Here is a 15,461-nt window from a genome sequence, read left to right as displayed (position 1 = left end):
CCCGCTGGGCCGGCGGGCGCAAACCAAGTTTACGCCCGCCGGCCCAGCGGGGATGAGGCCGCAACATAGGAGCCGGCTCCTAATGGAGCCGGCGTGTTGCGGCCGTGCGACGGGTGCAGCAGCACCCGTCACGCTTTTCACTGTCTGCTATGCAGACAGTGAAAAGCTGGCCGGGGCCCTGTTAGGGGGCCCCTGCACTGCCCATGATGGCTTGGGCAGTGCAGGGGCCCCCAGGGGCCTCAGGACACCCCTTACCGCCAACCTCTTCCTGGCGGTGCAAACCACCAGAAACAGGCTGGCGGTAGGGGGGTCTTGCAGCGCTGCCCTGGCGGATTATCACCGCCGGGGCTAAAACGGCGGCAAACCGCCGGCCCCGGCGGTGCGACCGCGGCGCTACCGCTGCAGTCGTAATACTGGTCTCCGTACCACCAGCCTGTTGGCGGTACGGACGCCACATTACCCCTGGCGGTCTCTGACCGCCAGGGTCGTAATGACCACCATAATGTGCTACTGGTGAACATTGAGCAACTAATATGTGCAGTGGTGAAACACAAAGTCATTGGTCAAACACAATTAATAGCATCACTGGCCATGAGACAGACAGGTTTGAGACTGTTAACTATGCAGATCTCGAGTGCGAATATATGACAGACACCTTTAGCGCAGGCTGGGAATATCTCCTTACAAGGGTTAACAGCACAACAGCTGAACGACTGGTTAGACAAGCTTAATACTCCGCAGACTACTCATGCAGCAGCAGTGAGAACGGAAGGAGAAGAGTACCTGAATTTTGAGAGGTTCGGCATGGAGGCAAATGAGCTTGCTGAAGGGAGCATGGGAGTGAACAGGTTAGAGTCATACACGGAAGCAGAACTGAGATACTTGTGTCCAAAGATAACTAAAGAAGTGAGCAGGGTGCACCAGAGGTTGGCAAATTTGGCAGATAAATACGGAATAGATCTAGAAAATACCAAGCATCTGAAGAGGAGTTACAGGTTAGACTTTGAGCCTAAGGATTTTGAACATATGAGGTCTACTGGGATGAAGGCACACCTCAAGGAGATACTGCAGAGTGCACAAGTTTGGGGACCTTTAGAAAAGTGGGAAGGCAGATGGGCGAAGAAAAGCGATTGCATAGAGCAGTCAACAAAGGCATTACCGGATACCGGTGCGATAAAGATGTTACCCATGAGAGAGACTGCCGGAGGGGTTCTTGTCCATGTGCCATGGCTAGAGGTGATATTCTGTTATTTACAAATGACTTTCCCAGATTGAGAGAGAAGCCAATAGAGTGGTATCAGCAGACAGATAGGTTTGTGAAGCTAGCAAAATGTCTCTCGGAAGACCTGAATACTCTCTTTGAGATCATAGTTCCAGCTGATTTGCGGCTTGAGTGCAAGAAGGGCGCGGATTGGTCGACCGAGGAACCAGCAAGGGACAGGATCACAGAAGCACCGTCTCCTGAGGTGATGAAGTATTACTATAAGGTGATTGAGATCCTGAAATCGAGGGTTTCGCCAAAGTATATTGATTGGCAAAAGATTGATTGGATGGTTCATGAAGCCAAGGAGTCAATACATGCCTATTATGATAAGTTGTTAAAGGTGTTCAAGCACTACAGTGGTACAGAGGTTGTTGAGGCGAAGGACATGAATCACCTTGTGTTTAGATTTGTTGAAGGGCTGAGACCTGAGATTAGCCAGATGATTAAAAGTCACTTGATTTGTTGGCAAGCAAAGCCGGTTGACGAGGTGTTGCAGTATGCGAAGTACTGTAGTGACGAGATCGAGCTGAAGCAGAGAAAGCTGAAGGAGAAGGCGATGGTGATGCAAATTAAAGCAGCACAGTCAGGGATGCAGGGAGGTTGCTTACAGCAGATGGTGCAACAGCTGCAGGGAAACAGGATGTTTCAAGGGCAAGTGAAAGACAGAGGTCGCTGAGGTTTTGTGAATTGAAGTCCAGATTTGAACACTGTAGTGGTTCAAAATGATGTGCAGGGGATGAAGAAGATTTTACCTTGTCATGCTTGCGGGGTCATTGGACACTGGAAACGGGAGTGCCCGATGATGGTGCAGGAGGCTGTTGTTCAACAAAGCAATTATGTCAGTTCATTCTAAAATGTGAGAGGACCGAGATTGAAATGTCTTAATCCGAATTTTCAGAATAACGTGAATCAGATGCAGGGCTTTCAACCCATGCAACAGGTGCAAATGTTATGTTATGTTATGTTATGTTATGTTACAATGTTTTATATAGCGCCGTGCTACCCGGAGGCTTCGTAGCGCTAATCAGAATTAATGTTAAAACAAGCTGGAGGGATAGTGAAACCTCAAAATAAATTAAGAAAAGTGCTAAATTAGAATTAAAATAGCCATGTTTTGATGGCCTTCCGAAATTCCAACTCCTGTCTCATCAAACGGATATGAAGCGGCAGTGAATTCCAAAGTCTGGCTCCCTGATATTTCAGAGATCTGCCTCCCCAACTTGCTCTTTTTACTTTAGGGAGCACAACCAAGGATTTAGAAGAGGATCTTAAAGCTCTCGTCGGTGCATAGAATGAAACTAATGTTTTTAATTGATGAGGACCCCTTTTGAATAAAGCTCTATGAAAAATACACAAAGCCTAAAACTGAATTCTCTTCCCCACTGGAAGCCAATGCAAAGCGATCAAAGCTTTCTTAGCCGAAGTAGACCTAGGCATATTATACAGTAACCGGGCAGCCGCATTTTGGACTATTTGTAGTTTGTTAACCACATACTCTGGGGAGCCCAAGAGGAGACTGTTACCATAGTCCAGCCTAGATAAAATGAGGGCCTGTACTGTAAGTCTTTTGGCCAGGGGAGGAAGTAAACCGATAACCTTACGAAGTAACTTCAGTATTCCAAAACAGGTAGCGGGGAGCCTCCTGGCCTGATAATCTAAAGTTAGTCTGGTATCTAACCAGATTCCTACTGCTTTAATATGGTCTTTCAGTGGCGGTAAGTATTCCAAATGTATTGCTGGCAAAGTATTCTTCGCCAGATTGGAAAGCCTTCCCAGAAACATTATTTCAGTCTTTTCTTCGTTGAGCTGAAGCCTACTATCTGTCAGCCAATACAACACAGCTTGAAAGCAGGCAGGTAACACTGAATTATCAACATCCTTAACAGAGGAAAAGGAGACGACCAACTGCGTGTTGTCAGCATACGATACCAGCGATACCCCAAAAGGTTCCACAACATCTGCTAAAGGAACCATATAAATATTAAAAAGAGTCGGGCTCAAAGACGAAAACTGTGGTACTCCACATTGAAATCTAAACTGGTCTGAAAAGAAAGAATAATCTAAAACCTGAAAAGATCTGTTTTGAAGAAAAGAGCTCAACCATTTAAGAGCTTGGCCCTTAATACCACTTTTTCCATTCTTTGAATCAATAGTCCATGATTAACTGTATCAAATGCAGCACTTAAGTCCAGCATTATTACAGCTGTCACCAGTCCCAGATCCATCAGTTTTCTGGCTACTTCCTTAACAGCTATCATAGCTGATTTGGTGCTGTGGGCAGGTCTAAAGCCCATTTGCGTAGAATGCAAACTCTTATATTCTTCCAGAAATCCAGATATTTGTGTGTTGACATGCTTGTCAATTAATTTTGGCATAATTGGAAGAAGAAAAATTGGCCTGTAGTTCTTAAGTTCGGCTCCATCTAGGTTAGGTTTCTTTAGCAGGGGTTTCACCACTGCGTGCTTCCATGATTCAGGTACAATGCCACTTTGTAAGGAGCTATTCAACAGCTTTGTTATCACCGATATTGTGTCCGATCCTCCCTGCATAAGTATATGAGGAGGCGCGGGATCTAATAGGGAACCATATTTCAGTTTACTAAGAAGCAAGGAGTTACTTTCTTTAGAGATAGAGGGGAAACTCTGTAGAATGGTGTAACACTACTTATTCTCAATGGGCTAAACAAACATTGTCACATCTTTCCCTGGGAAATTCTTATAGATATCCTCAATCTTCTGTAAAAAGAATGAGGCAAAATTATTGCTGTGTTCCACTGAGGCTACCGTTGCTTCAGGGCAGATAGGGGAGTAAAGCAACTCCTTCAAAACACAGAAGATTTCTTTCGGGGAGCCCGAAGCCTTTTCAATCTTGTCGCCATAATAGGTTGCTTGAGCTAGCCTTATCTCACTATGATAGAGCCTGATTGAACATCTATACTCTTCCCTGTCTAACTGCTTTAATGATTTCCTCCATTTTCTTTCAAGCCGCCTACAATTCCTCTTCAATGTTATTAAATGGGGGAAGAACCAGGGGGACTTGTCACCATTCCTCTGCCCAGAAGGAACCTTGTAGGACAGCAACGTATCAAGGATGTTGGAAATCCAGTCATTAAAGAGAGTGGAGTCCATCTGGTAGTCCCTCATAAAATCTTTTTTACCCCTGATTAGCAGATTAACCCAATCTTCCACATTAAGACTATACCATTTACTTACCTTCGTATTTAAAGGCTGATGAAAACCAAGATCATTGGGCAGCTTGATTTTCAATGTGATTAGAAAATGATCAGACCATGCTACAGGAGCCGGAGGCAAAGTACTCAACGAAGAAAGATTGCTAAATACCAAATCTATTGTATGTCCTCTCTCCTGTGTTGGACCACAAATTAATTGATGTAGTCCTAACGCTTCCAGATCATTCACCAGACGCTTCGCTGCAGTCTGTTCTAAATTGTCCACTTGGATATTGAAATCTCCTAACACTGTTAAATTAGTTTTCATACAGATTAATTCCGCTATCTGATCCGGTAAAATGTTAAGGAATTCTTCATAGGGTCCTGGTGGTCGATACAATAAAACTCCAGTGAATGTGAAAGTTGGGTTGAAAGCTAAAGAGAAACTCATACCTTCACACCCTAATAGGTCCAAAGGGGAGCAACTAAAAAGAAAGCCTTGTTTAAAGATGACAGCTATACCCCCTCCTTTACCCTTTGCTCTGTCTAATCTTGCAATAACATACCCTTTAGGTAAAGCAAGTGCTAACTCCGGACCAGAGCCCTCATGGAGCCAGGTTTCCATAAGAAAGAGGGCGGCTGGTGACCGCTCGCTCAAAAGAAGATTTATATCTAACTTATGTGCAGGCAGGGAGCGACAATTTATCAACTGAAGAACCAAACTTTGTTTAAGTTGCCATAAATCAGAGCATCTTGGTTCTTGCAGAGTCCATTCGCAAGAGGGACAGGTCCAGGCCTCCATAGCTAAACTGGGACAGAGACGGCAGCCTTCCCCCGGGCTGTTCATAATATCCCTAAGTTCCCAAGAGGAGTACGAGATATGGGAGCTCACCATCTTCTCAAAATCTAAAGTGGGTGGCCCCTAGCCCCGTCCAGGGGCGGAGGGGCGCAACCGGGCTTGCCGTTGGCGTGCCTTCGGCATGCTGTGCGGACACTGGGTCCAGTTTTATCTCGTCTGGGTTGCGGTCAGCTAGTCCGTCAACCACCGATGATGGCGGACCTCCAATAGGCCGCTCGTGAGTGGGAAAAATGGCTGTTCCCCTCACTGAAAAAGACCAGCTTAAAAACTCTAATATTTCAAATTTATTTAAAAAGTTATAAATGAAGGCTGACCTAAAAACACCACGGGTCCAGCCAAAAGTAAGCACTGCCCTCTAAATCCTCACCATAGTACTTATTTTGATTTATGACCTCCCCCACCTTTCGGCCCTTAAGCGTTTTCAAAAACCATTAAAATCCCACTTTCCCACCAAAACAACACAAAAAAGAAAATACAAAATTCGTCCAACTTTCTTATTTTATCACTCCGATCAACTGCGCGGACGCGGGGTCCGGTTTTATCTCGTCTGGGTTGCGGTCAAACGCCACGTATACAGCTGATGCTGTTACAACAAATGCAACAGCAGGTTCCCATGGTACCTGGGCAGCAAATGCAAGTGCCTTTAGCGCCAATGGAACAGCAGCAGCTGATGCTTCCTCAACAGGTCACAGGTCAAAGAATGAGTCAAAGTAACACAGTACAACAGTTCCCATTGCGTGGTGAGAATGGAATAAATGATGAATGGTCGGATGAGAGTTTGGATAGTGAGGAGTGTAGTCTTGCAGCGTCCTTAGAGTTAGATCAGAAAGGGCCCTATGTTCAGGGAAAGGTGATGGGTCACAAGGTTGCATTCTTGGTTGATACAGGAGCTATGGGCTCTTCAGTCAGAAGTGCTGAGGTTCCAAAGCTACCTCTTTTGGGACGCACAGTTAAGGTAGTGGGAGTAGCATACCAACTCTTGACTAACCCGATCACAGATCCAGTTCAGGTTCAGCTTGGCACTTTCCAAGGACTGCATAGATTTGTGGTTTGTGATTCAAGTCCCGTGTCCCTACTGGGAAGAGACTTAGGGCCATATTTATACTTTTTGACGCACAACTGCGCCAACGCAGTTGTGTGTCAAAAATGTTAACGCCGGCTAATGCCATTCCAAAGCGTCATGCGGGCGCCTAATTTATGGAATGACGTTAGCCGGCGGAGCTGACTGGTGTGCGTCAAAAAAAATGACCCACACCAGGCAGCGCCGGCGTAAGGGAAAATGGAGCTTGGGCTTTAAAAAATGGGGCAAGTCGGTCTGAGGCAAAAAATCTGCCTCAACCCGATTTGCGCCATTTTGTTTTACTCCCACCCTCCATTGACATGACTCCTGTCTATGCCACAAAAAAATAACGGAAAAATATACTTACCTGCACTTACCTTAATGTCCCTGGGTTACCTTAATGTCACTGGGGTGGGTCCCTCCATCCTTGGGCGTCCTCCTGGGATGGGCAAGGCTGGCAGGGGGTGTCCCTGGGGGCATGGGAGGGCACCTCTGGGCTCCTTCTGAGCCCACAGGTCCCTTAACGCCTGCCCTGAGCAGGCGTTAAAAAATGACGCAAACGCGGCTGGATGTCATTTTTTTGGACCCGCCTACTCCTGTGCGTCATTTTTGCACAGGAGTTTAAATAAGTCGCACAGGCCTGGGAGTCATTTTTTAGACGGGAACGCCTACCTTGCATATAATTAACGCAAGGTAGGTGTCCACGCTAAAAAATGATGCAAACTCCAAGGACTTTGGCGCTAGACGCGTCTAACGCCAAAGTATAAATATGGAGTTAGCTTTGCGTCGGATGTGCATAAAAAAAAAACAACGCAAATCCGGCGCAAACAGAGTATAAATATGCCCCTTACTGTGCAACACGAGGTGTTCAATCACCTGTTCAAATGAGGGAATTGAGGTTCAGACAAACAGTGATGATGAAGGAGAAGAGGAGCAAGTTTCAGAGCCTGAAACCGAGACCACAGACGAGGAGTACCCTCTGATTAACTTTTTCCCGATGTTCACAGTGGCTGATCTCCTGGCAGACTTGCAGGGAATAGTCCAAGAGAAAGTGTGGGATTTGACAGGGAAAGAAGTAGGACTGATAAAAGGAGAAGAACCAGTTAAAGTCAGTGTGAAGCCCAATGCTGTGTTTCCCCAGGTACCGCAGTATCATATGGCACAGGATGTCCTTATAAAGGTTGCACAATTAATTGTAGACTTTGTGAAACAAGGAGTCTTGAAAGAAGTGATGAGCAGCCCATGTAATTCACCAATAATGGGACTGAGAAAGCCCTGTGGGAAGGTTTGAATTGTCCAAGAATGGAGAAAGACCAATGACATAGTGGTGAAATGCTGCCCAGTGGTGCCAAATCCAGCTGTGATTATGTTTCAGATTCCATGTGATGCAGAAGGGTTCACAGTAATTGATTTGTCCCAAGCATTCTTTTCTGTGCCTCTTCATGAGGACAGCCAATTTCTCTTCAGTTTTAAATTCCTGGACAACAGTTGGTGTCGAATTCCTCCAGGGTTTTCGGAATCACCTTCTATATTCAATCAGATACTGAAGAAGGATTTGGAGCCGTTGGAATTGCCTTTTCAGTCGACTTTGGTGCAGTACATTGATGATTTGTTTATCGCTTCTAAAACAATGGATGAGTGCAAATATGATTCGATTGCCTTACTGAATCACCTGGGAAAGAATGGACACAAGGTGTCCCCAAAGAAATTGCAATATTGCCAGAAAGAGGTGAAGTACTTGGGACATCAAATTGAGAAAGGGACGAGGAAATTATCCAGGGAAAGAGTAACTGCACTGTTACAGATGAATCCCCCAACAACACGAAGAGATGTTAGGATGTTTCTGGGAATGGTAGGTTACTGTCGCCAGTGGATCCCGAATTTCTCAGTCATCTCCAAGCCATTAGTGAGACTGAAAGTCAAAGAAGGGCCAGACGTTATAGTGTTGAAAGAAAAGGAAATTAAAATGTTTACTTAGTTAAGGGAGAGCATGTGCAGGGCTCCAGCTTTAGGTATGCCTGATTACACAAAGCCTTTTGTTCTGTTTTGTAATGAACGTGATGCTTGATCTTTGTCTGTCCTGTCACAGGTCCATGGAGGTATAAACCGACCAGTAGCATATTTTTCAGCTACTTTGGACCTAGTTGCAGCAGCCTTACCGGGTTGTCTGCACGCAGTAGCAACAGTTGGTCAAAGCCTCACACAGTGTGAAGGTATAGTGATGGGACATCCTATAACAGTCATGGTTCCTCACTCAGTTTAAATCCTGTTGACCCGTACTAAAACACAGCACATGACAAATGCAAGACTGACTAAATATGAAACGATTATACTGGGGTCACCAAATGTAACATTGAAAAGATGTACAGTGTTGAACCCGGCAACTTTGCTTCCAAATGAAAACACACAGGTTGAAAATGTCGACGATGTAGAACATGATTGTCTTGAGGTAACAGAAATGTGCACCAAACCGAGGCCTGATATTAAAGATACCCAATTGAAAGAAAATGACCAAATTATCTTTGTCAATGGTTCATGTTTGAGAGACTCAGTAGGAGTACTGAGAGCCGGAGATGCTGTATGCACGATTTCTGGCATCTTGGAAGCATCTTGGCTTCAAGGAGTATATTCTGCCCAAGTAGCTGAACTGGTTGCGCTTACTAGAGCATGCCATGCCGCTGCCCAGTTGAGAGTGACTATCTATACTGATAGCCGATATGGATTCGGAATTGGCCATGATTTTGGACAACTATGGTCACAGAGGGGCTTTTTGACCTCTTCTGGTTTGCCAGTGATAAATGGTGAGAGAATTTAGGAGTTGTTGCACGCGATTCACTTACCTCATGAAATTGCCGCGGTGAAACGTAGTGCTCACCTGAAGTCACAAGACTTTGGGCCATATTTATACGTTTCGACGCACAACTGCGCCAACGCAGTTGTGCGTCAAAAAATCTAACGCCGGCTAACGCCATTCTGAAGCGCCATGCGGGTGCCGTATTTATTCAATGACGTTAGCCGGCGTTAGCCGGCGGCGCTGCCTGGTGTGTGTCAAAAAAAATTACGTACACCAGGCAGTGCCGGCGTAGGGGAATATGGAGCTTGGGCGCCAAAAAATGGGGCAAGTCAGGCTGAGGCAAAATTATCGCCTCAACCCGATTTGCGCCATTTTTTCCGACTCCCAACCCCCATTGAAATGACTCTTGTCTTAGCAAAGACAGGAGTCATGCCCCCTTGCCCAATGGCCATGCCCAGGGAACTTCTGTCCCCTGGGCATGGTCATTGGGCATAGTGGCATGTAGGGGGGCACAAATCAGGCCACCCTATGCCACAAAAAATAATAATAATAATACTTACCTGAACTTACATTATGTTCCCTGGGATGGGTCCCTCCATCCTTAGGCGTCCTCCTGGGGTGGGCAAGGGTGACAGGGGGGTCCCTGGGGGCATGGGAGGGCGCCTCTGGGCTCCTTCCGAGCCCACAGGTCCCTTAACGCCTGCCCTGACCAGGCGCTAAAAAACGTCGCAAAAGCGGCTGGACGTCATTTTTTTTTACCCGCCCACTCCCGGGCGTGATTTTTGCCCGGGAGTGTAAATACGGCGCACATGCCTCGGAGTCAATTTTTTAGACGGGAACGCCTACCTTGCATATCATTAACGCAAAGTAGGTGTCCACGCTAAAAAGTGACGCAAACTCCATGGACTTTGGCGCTAGACGCGTCTAACGCCAGAGTATAAATATGGAGTTAGTTTTGCGTCGAATTTGCATTTTAAAAAAAACGACGCAATTCCGGCGCAAACGGAGTATAAATATGCCCCTTTGTTTCAATGGGAAATGGATATGCGGATCAAGTCACAAGGTTTTGTGCATTGAAATGTATATCGTTTAAAGATCAGTGGGAATTGTTACCTGAAACAGAAAATGAGACATGCACAGGTTATGCCTTAAGGGTGATTGATACGTTAGAAGAACTGAAATTGTTGCAGGGTCGTGCCAGCAAAGATAAGAAGCGTTCCTGGGTTAGGATGCAATGCGTACAAAGGCCAGATGACTTATGGGTTTCAGATGAAGCGAAAATGGTCCTGCCAAACAGTCTTTTGTCACAATTTGCGAGGTTTTACCATGGTCAAGCACATATTGGGACGGATGCCATGATCAGATTGTTCAAGATTGACTGGTTTAATCCAAAATTTAGACAAGCTGCAGAAGTGATTTGCCATAAGTGTATCATCTGTCAGCAGATGAATGCGGGGAAAGGGACAGTGGTGAATTTGAGCCACATTGGGAGAGCTGGAGGCCCATTTAGCAGAATGCAACCGAATTTTATTGAGATGCCTATGTGTGGAGGTTTAAGGTATGTGTTGGTGATTGTGTGTATTTTTAGTCATTGGATTGAAGCGTACCCTACACGCAGGAATGACAGCCTCACAGTAGCGAAGCTGCTGCTTAGGGAATTGATACCACGTTTCGTGTTTCCAATCTCTTTAGAATCAGATCGGAGAAGTCACTTCAACAACGAGGTGGTTAAGCTATTGTGTGCAGCATTGAACATTGAGCAGAAGTTGCATTGTAGCTACCGCCCTGAAGCATCAGGACTAGTGGAGCAGATGAATGGTACCCTGAAGTCGAGAATGGCAAAAATGTGTGCAGCCATGAATTTAAAATGGCCCGATGCATTACCTTTGGTGTTAATGTCAATGAGAAATAGGCCTAACAAGAAAACAGGACTGTCTCCTCATGAAATTCTCATGGGCCGAGCTATGAGATTGCCTGCAGTGCCTGCGAATGCTCTTGTGAGTATCACGGATGATATGGTGTTGGACTACTGCAAGGGTCTGGTGTATGTGGTCCGCTCTTTTTTTCAGCAGGTAGAAGCTACCCCCCTGCCACTGATAAATGATCCAGGACACAACCTGAAAGCTGGTGACTGGGTTGTCATCAAGAAACAGGTAAGGAAGACGTGTTTGGAGCCACGTTGGAAGGGGCCATACCAAGTGATACTGATGACTACAACTGCTGTGAAGTGTGCGGGAATTCCGAACTGGATCCATGCCAGTCACACAAAGAGGGTGACGTGTCCTACTGATGAGGAAGTTGAGTTGTTGAAAGTACCAACAACAGAAAAGGAAGTCTCAGAGCCAGAGAGTGATCGAAGGAGAACTGAGAGATAAGGACAGCCAGTTGAGGACGGCTTGGTCACTCCAGTGTGAGACGAAGGAGAAGAGGTCCAGAGGGGTGACGGTGAGCCTATCTCAACTGAGGCGACAGGAGAGCCCAATCAGAGGGAGGTTCTCTCAGAGGCAGACGATTATCGGAATGAGCTAGAGCATTTGACAGGCGAAGGAGTTGAGGTGGAAGAGAGTCAGAGTGTCCACACTCCTCCTGAGCAGATTGCAGGTCCATCAAGAGAAAACACCATAGAGCAAGAGGAGGGCAAAGGGTTGCCACAAGAAAGATAAAAAACAAGAGAGACATTGAAAGTAGATAAGTGGCCAGAGTTGCAAGTGAAAAGGGGTGAAGTGGTTGTTGAAGATGCAATAGAGGAAGAAGTTGATACAATAAGGAGAGAAGATCTCAGTGAAGGAGAGTTTCAAGTTGATCGCAAGTTGAAAAGAAAGAGGGTAGCAAACAGAAGGTACGCAGGTCCTGAATGGGCATATGCAATGACATCTGAATGGAAACAAGAGTTTTTGGCTTTTTGCTTTGATCGAGAAATCCCAGGTCAATACTTTGGCACCTGAGTCTGGCTGAAGAGGTGAATTGGTATAAAAGGATAGAATTAAAGCGAAAACAAAATTGAGAAAAGAGACTGAGAATTTACCGGATGAGACTTTGACAACCTGAATTGACTTTGAACCCGATTCTGACAAGCTGCTAACCTGAATTGACAAAGACCCTGGGAGTGCAACTGCAAGCTGTATATAATTGCTGGAGAAAGACTTGCGTTCATCTGACTTTTGCTGCGAAGAAAAAAAAAAAAGAAAAAAAGATGATTTTTTTCTAACCATCCTTCATTTTCTGATTCTTTACAGATCATGGCTAACACTAGAGAGGATAATAGGGGGAGGAGGCGTTGTAAATATTTGGGTGTTGGTTTAGGTATTGTGTGTGTGATATTCATTGTGGTTGTCGTTGTGGGTATGACACTAATGGATAAGAGTGAGGCTGGCAATGCTACAATTCCTGCACTAACAGCTTGGGAGAGGTTTGAGCAGGATACGAGATATTTGCATGAGGGAACTAACACAAAAGGGGAACTCTCCACTAATGTTTTCTATCGCTTGCTGAGTGAGTATGTTGACACAATGGATGCGAAAGATTACTTTGTGTGTACACAGATTCCTTTTTCAGTACAAGAGGGGGTTACCTACCATAGTCTGCCACTAATTTATGGGATTAGTTGTAGTTTGTTACTAACAAGATTCTATAATCAGGAAGAGATTCAATACTTTTACTCGAATTATGACCTTGTGTTTTCCTATGTGCATATAATAGAGGATTTGAGTGAGGTAGCTAGATACTATAGTATAAAGTTAGTTAAAGGCTTCTTTGAGTCAACATTGACTATTAGTACGTCTTATGCACACTGCAATAATTTGACATGCTTGCTTACACCTGTAGAGAAAAGCTTTCTAGATCACACAGAAGATAGAAGAAGGGCATTAAAGGGCAAGTTAGAAACCGGATTGCAGCAGTGGGCTTTTGCTAGTAGTGAAGGTTATGGGGCAATTAGAGAACAGGGGAAGCTAGCTTTAGATGCATTACAAGTGGAGAAGCTTTGCATATCTAGGCCGAAATCATATTATGACAATGTGTTTGTGGGAACGAGTGAATGTAAGCATGTGTTTTTTTATCGGAGTAAGTGGACATTCATGTTAAATGGACAGGATCCTGCTATCCCAGGGATCTATTATATAGGTGGACTTAGGGGGTCATTACAACATTGGCGTTAAAAGCCGCTTACCACCGTGCAGAAGACCGCCAACACACAGCTGCGGCCGTGGAATTCCGCCACGGTCATTATGACCCACAGCTCGGAATCCACCAAAATTGAGACACCCACGTAAGTCCGCCACACCAAAGGTCAGTGATAAACTGGCGATAAGAAATTCTCCACCGTCACGCCAACAGGAACACGCACACACTATCACGACCCACAAATCCACGCGGCGGTCTTTCAACCGCGGTATTCCATTGCAGTACACACTGCCGCGCTCAAAATACACACACATTTACAAAACACAACCAGATTGGACAAATCAAAATACACATACCTGATACACATACACACGCCACTCCCACACACCAAATACAATATAAAACACACACCCACATCACCCACAAACCCTTACAACCAAAATTTTGATAGCACGCCAGAGAGAGACACTACAATCTACAAACAAGCATCCACAGGCACACAATACCATCACCCACATAACATCCACGCACCTCACACAACACACGACTAAATATCACCCCACATATCACAACACACACCACCCCACACATCACCCACACCACCCCATGGCACGGCAAGGACACCCCAGGTTCTCTGAGGAGTAGCTAAGGGTCATGGTGGAAGAAATCATCCGGGTAGAGCCACAGCTATTCGGATCACAGGTGCAGCACACCTCCATAGCTAGGAAGATGGAGCTATGGCGAAGTATAGTGGACAGGGTCAACGCAGTGGGACAGCACCCAAGAAATAGGGATGACATCAGGAAGAGGTGGAACGACCTACGGGGGAAGGTGCGTTCCGTGGTCTCAAGATACCACCTTGTGGTTCAGAGGACTGGCGGCGGACCCCCACCTCCTCCCCCACAACTAACAACATGGGAGGAGCAAGTCTTGGCTATTCTGCATCCTGAGGGCCTCGAAGGAGTAGCTGGAGGAATGGACTCTGGTAAGTCAAATCTTAACTACCTTATCCCCCACCCTACCTGCATGCCATCACATACCCCCACCCTCGCCCTCACCCCCATCACTCCTACTCCTCACACATGTCCCAATATCACAAACCACCCATCCCAACACCAAGCCCTGCATGCAACAACAAAGCATGGACACCCATCACCAATGCATGGCCACTGCACATAACCATACACCCCTCTAAACCATTATCACACAAGGTCCCACACAGGAATGCAAGCACTGGGGTACAGGGTCACCCACCCATTGCACACCATAGTACACACAGATGCAATAATCATGCTTTTACACCCCTGCGGGACCCCTACCCAACGTCACCACACAGGAGGGTCCACACATGTCCACACCACCAACAGAAGAGGCCCACAGTGATGACAGCAGCTCTGTCCAACTGGATCTAGAGGACCAGCCCAGCCCATCTGGTACCTCGGGACAGTCAGTTCCCCTCACACTGGCACAGGCCACTACAGAGCTTGCCCCTCTGGAAACACCAGCACAGCACCCACCCAGCGGGCCCAAACCTCTGTCCCCAGGACACGTCAATCAGCAGTGTGTCCACCACTACAGGGAACCCAGGCTAACCCACCACCCCATCAACAACAGGGACCTGGGGGCAGTGGGCACACCGTTCAGGGGACAGACGGTCCAGGGAAACAGGGGAACTGGGAGGGCTGCTGTGCGACAGGGGGAGGACAGGCTCAGGGAACCCACTCTCCATGAAGCCCTCTCCAACATCATGGGAGCGTACCATCATTCCCAGGAGACGATGGCAACGGTACTGGCCAAGTTTCAGGAGACCCAGCGGCTGCAGGAGGAACAGTATTTGGGCTTCAGGGAGGAACTCAGATCCATCAATTCCACCCTGGGCACCATCGTAGGGGTGCTGAAGGAAGTCCTCAACACCAGGAGGGACACTGTGGCACAACAAGAGGCCCCTGACACTAGCCGCGATGATGAACTGCCCACCACCTCCGCTGGCGCTAGTGGACAGGAGGCACCGCCACAGGACCACCACACCAGCACCCCACCCCCTGCAGACGGAGAACCACCCCGCAAACGGTCCCTGAGACAGAGAACAATGCCAAGACCCCCACCAAGAAATGAGACCGCCCTGAATGTCATCCTTTTATTCCACTTTGTCACCCTGTCCATCCTCAAACTGCCCCAGCTCCACTTCCTATG

Source organism: Pleurodeles waltl, chromosome 2_1 (genome assembly GCF_031143425.1).
Source record: "Pleurodeles waltl isolate 20211129_DDA chromosome 2_1, aPleWal1.hap1.20221129, whole genome shotgun sequence".
Classification (NCBI taxonomy): Eukaryota; Metazoa; Chordata; class Amphibia; order Caudata; family Salamandridae; genus Pleurodeles; species Pleurodeles waltl.
Note: the sequence above shows the minus strand (reverse complement) of the source record.